At 40.9% G+C, this 6,033-nt stretch overlaps 1 long non-coding RNA gene across 1 annotated transcript; it reads right to left on the reverse strand.

The window, feature by feature from the left end:
• Positions 1-387: 387 nt before the first annotated feature.
• LOC139055894 (uncharacterized) lies at positions 388-5,313 on the reverse strand. Its single transcript, XR_011511978.1, has 3 exons — positions 3,773-5,313; positions 2,865-3,653; positions 388-808 (listed from the first exon to the last, which is right to left on the reverse strand). It is a non-coding gene; the product is annotated as an uncharacterized lncRNA (long non-coding RNA).
• Between the last annotated feature and the right edge of the window lie 720 nt (positions 5,314-6,033).

A 6,033-nucleotide genomic window follows, 5' to 3' on the forward strand; every position in this document is an offset into this window, starting at 1 on the left:
GTATACTGCTTGACACTAGATTTAAAAAGAAGTAAGTGATATCGAACTTGCTACACCTAATTCACCACACATTAGCTTGCACAGATTCAGCTCGGAGAATTTCTTTTTCCCCTTTGTTCCAAACCAACTGAAGCTTATTTCCACGTTCCTGCTAAGGAGGGACTGTAGAATGCATGTCGTTTTCTGTTTTGTTGAGTCCTCTCCTTGGACAACCAAGTGCTTCTTCAGTTAAAAAGAAACAAGAAAAAATACAGCTATAAAGATAAATTGGGATTCAGTTAATACTGAAAGTTTTGCAACCTAAATGATTTCTTGGTAATAGAAAAGTGCTAACTGGCTTTTACTTTTACTCATATTCTTTAAAATTGTCAGACAGTTAATGTAAAATCCTACAGCATGTCATCAATGAGACTTAGTGTCATAAGTAACATCAGTATCAATTTCTGTCTTGTAACTACAGCCCACTGTAGTTACAAGACAGCCAATTTCACACTGAGCCTAGGCCATCAAGCAACATGATTAGGAAGTGGAGTACTAATTAAAACGTGCTTACAGCCATAAAATTGGCAAAATTACAAGAATAGACGAAGCAGAGAACTTACCATCTGATGTAGAGCTTGTCTGTCTGTCTCAAGCTTTTTGTCAAAGTCGAGCATGTCTGTCGCATCCGAAAAAGGCAAATCAGGGAGGTCACAAGGTTGTGAAGGTGCACTGTTGGCATTGCTGAGCAGCTCATTAAGGCATTGTGAATGGGCCTGCTGGGTCTGCTTAATACCATTAAGTATCTGTAAGACCCTTTCCATGAAGGCTACAAAAAAAAGAAAAAAAAATTAATGGCATTAGTATTATGTAAATTTTCATTTCATCACTATTTGCAAGATGAAAAATTACCGCATTTATTCGAATATAAGTAGACCTTTTTTTTTTTTTTTCGAAACTGTTGCCCAAAATTGGCTATCGACCATATTTGTGAACACAGCTAGCCAGAGTACCAAGCTGAGTTCTACCATTATGCCTGCCGTAAGGCCAGTCTGGAGATTATTAAAACTGGCTTTAAAGAATGCTGCATATTTAATGCGCTTAACGGTGCACGAACGTCATTTGGGATGCCAAAGATGCCTGCAAAGCATCTAGCGAGGTTGTCTTCTCTGCCAGTTCAGACGAGGTTACAGCTTGTGGCATCAACTAACGAGATTTAGTAGCCGAGCGGTAAATAAAGGTCCGTCATGATCAAAGTGTTTCATTTTTCTAGAAAGATATAGGTTTACCTATATTCAAATCATATTTTAAAATTTTTTCTGTGAGTTTAATATATAGGGGTCAAGTATGTCAGTAGTCAACCTATTTTCGTGTACATATCGTAGTTGATGTGGCAACAATTGGAAAAAAGAAACAGTGATGAGCACTACTAAACGTACTATCAGCCATAATTGGAATGTAAACAGCAGAATACATGCCTTCTTTATAGTTTTCGTCACCTAGCACTGGCCTTGTGATAACAGTGTGAGTTAGGATTCACGGTTTGTGCAACGCTGCAGCCACACCACGGACAAATGCTTTTCTAAGTCACCGTGTCCACGCTAGCAACCGTCATAGCTCGAATGATAGGGCGCGCTCCTAAAGGAAGAAGAAGCGATAAACTGCACCACTGACTCATGGCAGTGTCACTCCATCATGATGACATTGAGAAAAGGTAGTGTGCCAGCGGCAACATACGAAAGCTTTTCTTACATGCTGCATAGCTGCGCCATAAGGTTGGCTAATAAATACTCATGCTCACACCACTATCGTGAAGCGAAAGCTAGGTGAGGCAAACTGTGTAGAAGCTATGCACTTTGCTGTTTTCATTTCAATTTACACAGGTACATAGCACAAGTGAAAGAAACATGCTGTTCAATTACACAAGCTTAAAAGATGGAGCTGTAAGAACTTGCTGCTTATCATTTACACTACAGCATTCAACAGGGAACATGTGAATGCAAGCTGAAAAATAAAGTGCAGATACATTAATGACTGGACAGCCAGCAATATTGCGAGAAATTTTGAACCTGTGCTTGTTAGTATGGCTTCATGATAGAAAAGCGGAGTGACGAACGGGACAAGAAAGAGAGAATAGGACTAAGCACTGGCTGCTACTCTGCAATCGCAATATACACGGTTTAGAAAATCAAAAAGAAGGTACCAAAAAAAATGCACCTAAAAACCAGACATGTGTCCTTAATAAAAACGAAGCGAGCATCTAATCTCTTTGTCACGGAGATAGCCAATTTCTTTTTCGGTCAAGGAAACTATGGATCACTGTGCATTGCAAAGGGCTTTCATGAGTCAGCTCACTTCTTGCTGCAGCGGCTTAGAGGCTATGGGGTTGTGCTGCGAAGCTTGAGCTCGCAGGTTCAATTCCTGGCTGTCGCATGCACATTCTGATGGGGGCAGAATGCAAACATGCTCATGTGCCCTGCACTGGGTGCATGCTGAAGAACCCCAGGTGGTCCAATTCTCGAGCCCCCCATTACGGTGTGCCTGGCTCATAATCATATCTTCCTAGAGGCACGTAAAAAGCCAGAATTAAAATTTTTCGTGTCAGCCCGCAGTCAGTTGCCTTGACCGACAAAAAAGTTGGCTATCTCCATGACTGAATGATTGGACACTTCAATTGTCATACTGCCGTCGTGAAGCCGTAATGGTCGTTCCACCTTCTTCATTCTAACATCATCAGACTCTCACTGTGCCATCATCACTACGCCATCGTAATCCCATGGTTATCAATCAGCACACCATTGTCATCGCACTGTTTTCCATTGTCATCACTTCAAACATGTCATCTTATTGTCTTGGCCATCGTTGTCATGCAGTTGTTTACGTACCTTCATCAGAGTCGTCGCCATGCACTTGCATCATCCCATTGTCCTCATGCTGTAGTCGTCACATTGTCGTGATTATACCATAGTCATCGTTTCAAAATTGGCATCTCCTTGTCGCCATGGCGTTGTCGTCATAATACCTTCGTTGTTCCACAGACGTCATACTTTATCATTACATCTTCGTCACACAGTCTTCGTTATGCCGTCATGCACACGGGCAACCTCGCCAAGCGAGTGCTATAAGAAAGTGAGCTGATACCGGAGACACCATATGTCGCCTATAGCCAAAGCAACGATAGTCTCAGAATGGCCACTGTAGATTTTTTAAATGAATATGGCTTCAGCAATGTGGTGTGCGGCTATATTGCTTGAATGCTAATCACATTACATCAACAGTCATCATGAGATGGGTTCTGCCATTATTCTGTCATGAAGCTGCAAGATAACCAAAGAACAAAGCTGATTTAGTGCTAAGGGCACCACCTTCTGTTTCCAATATGTTACAATGAACAACAATATAAGTTAGTGCTAATGGACTATCACGAATGCGAATGGTACATATAGAATACAAAAAATAACTTGTCTCAAGTAAATATTAAATGAGAAAGCAAGACAAATCAGTCTTCACAGATAAAATACTGAAAATTTCGCCTTAGCAACACTAAAACCCATCACTGAACCCTATTAACTATAATGATTAATAGAAGGTAGATGACATACCAAGCACTTGTGGATCTGCGTGTGACCTTGTAGCTCCAGTCGGATATGTGGATACCGGCCTGTACGATGAATCTGAACATAAACGACACCACAGGTTATGCTCTGCCTGACTGCAGTGCATTAAATGTCAAAAAAAATTATAATCACTGAACAAAGCCAGCATAAAGATTTATATTGCATGCGGGACATACCAAGAGGTTGCAACTCTGTGAAGCTGGCAACTTCAGCATGTGTCGAAGCAGGCCTGCATAAACCACCTGAAACAAAGATGTAAGACAGTTAGATAAATAGGCTCAAAATGCCTGAAGTAGGCAAAGAATCTTAATTGCATTAAAAGAACTATCAAGAACTACAGCACCATAACAAACATAGCAATGCGACATCAGAATGACAATCAGAAAATTATAATCACTGAACAAAGCCAGCATAAAGATTTATATTGCATGCGGGACATACCAAGAGGTTGCAACTCTGTGAAGCTGGCAACTTCAGCATGTGTCGAAGCAGGCCTGCATAAACCACCTGAAACAAAGATGTAAGACAGTTAGATAAATAGGCTCAAAATGCCTGAAGTAGGCAAAGAATCTTAATTGCATTAAAAGAACTATCAAGAACTACAGCACCATAACAAACATAGCAATGCGACATCAGAATGGCATACCAAGCACATGTGGTTCTGTGTGTGGCCTTGTAGCTCGAGCAAGGGGTGTGGATACTGGCGTGTATGATGAGCCTGAACATAAAACAGACCACAGGCATTTGACCATAGCTAATAAATGTAAAAAAAATAATAAAGTGGAAATAATGACAGACAGCAACATAATGATGCATATCCCATAAATGACATACCCCGAGTTTGCAATTCCGTGAATGAGCCAGCAGCTTCCGACCTGTGCAAAGCACCTAAAACAAAAACACCATGGATTAAACTCCACCTGCATAAAGAACATAACATTGTATATGAATTACACACCGAGCACATGTGGATTTGTGCGTGACCTTGTAGCTTCAGCAAGAGATGTGGATACTGGCCTGTCGGCTGAACTTGAATGTAGAACAGACCATAGGTTATGCTCCACATGACCATAGTGTAATAAATGTACAAAAAGTAATACTAGGGACAGTGAATCACAGCTGCACAAAGATGTATATCACAGAGATGACTAACCTTGAGTTTGCATGTCTGTGTATAACCTTGGAGCTTCAGCGTGAGTAGCTACAAACCTGTGCAAAGCATCTGAAACAACAAAGGCAGCATGGCTTACACTCTCTTTGATAGCAGAATGCACAAGCAGACAAAAATTTAAATATACTAGCTGAGACCTGAAAACATTTAATGTGCCAATAAACTGCATGCATGACACACAAAGCATTTGTGTCACGTCCTGTTATGTCTTACGCTGATATTCGTTCAAAAAAGCCTCAGTAGCCTGTAAGTGGTCTTAATTTTTTTACGAAAGGTGCAGAAGCTGGGATGGTGGGGCAAGGGGGTATTCTGTAAGTGTCCACACAGTGGACACTTACAGAATATACTCTTTCTTGTAAGATCTGTACAATGCATCTTAATCTTAATATGCAGTGCTCCAGTGCACAAGTGTGGTACAAAGCAACATTAAACTGCAATCACATGTAAAGACATACCAGGAACTTGTGCTTCTACCTGCCTTCTCTAGAATGGCATAGATGCTGGTCTGTACAGTACAGCTGAAACAGAAAGAGGCCACTGGTTATGCTTCACCTCAATGCAAAATACACATAAAAAGAAAGAAAACGCTATGTGCCAGCACAGAGGCATTATTTCACGGCTGGTGAGACAATTAAGAAGCTGCAGGAGAATAATTAGCTTTACATAGTCCTGTAAAGTTGCATTACAAACATTGTGCACCAGTTTGATAACAACCTTGCAGAGCGAAATTCTTATGTTGGAGCGGCTGTCTTAAAAGGCCAGTTTAGAAACCTTGAAGGAAATGTAATAGTGTACTGTAATTTGCTGAGCCTGTGGATGAAGCTTCCAGCAATCTGACAGTCTTAAGCAGATACTGTCATTGCTGCCAGTTCAGAAAATGGAAAAGTTAGGTCAAAATAACTAGTTCCTAAGTCAGGAGCTGTAGGTGAAGTTAAAGATTAGCACAATGCTCCACAGTGCGCATAAAGTGAAGGCCTGAGCCTGCAGACTTGGATCGTCAAGCCGACGTTCAAAGTGAAGCATGGTATGAAAGATCTACAAAAACGGTGCACTAAGCATGTCATAAAGTTTCACATCCTCAAGAGCCATAAAATTCACAGGCAACAAACTGTTTGTTGATCAGAACTCAAACAGAACAGCTAAGTAAAAGGAAGAGCAAGTTTAAGTGTGCCTGGCTGAAGACTCTATATGGTGCGACCAGTGGTCCCCAAGCAAAGGTGTACAAAATGGTTTAATTAACTTATGAGTATGATACCGGTTTAATTG

Source organism: Dermacentor albipictus, chromosome 2 (assembly GCF_038994185.2).
Source record: "Dermacentor albipictus isolate Rhodes 1998 colony chromosome 2, USDA_Dalb.pri_finalv2, whole genome shotgun sequence".
NCBI classification, from domain to species: Eukaryota; Metazoa; Arthropoda; class Arachnida; order Ixodida; family Ixodidae; genus Dermacentor; species Dermacentor albipictus.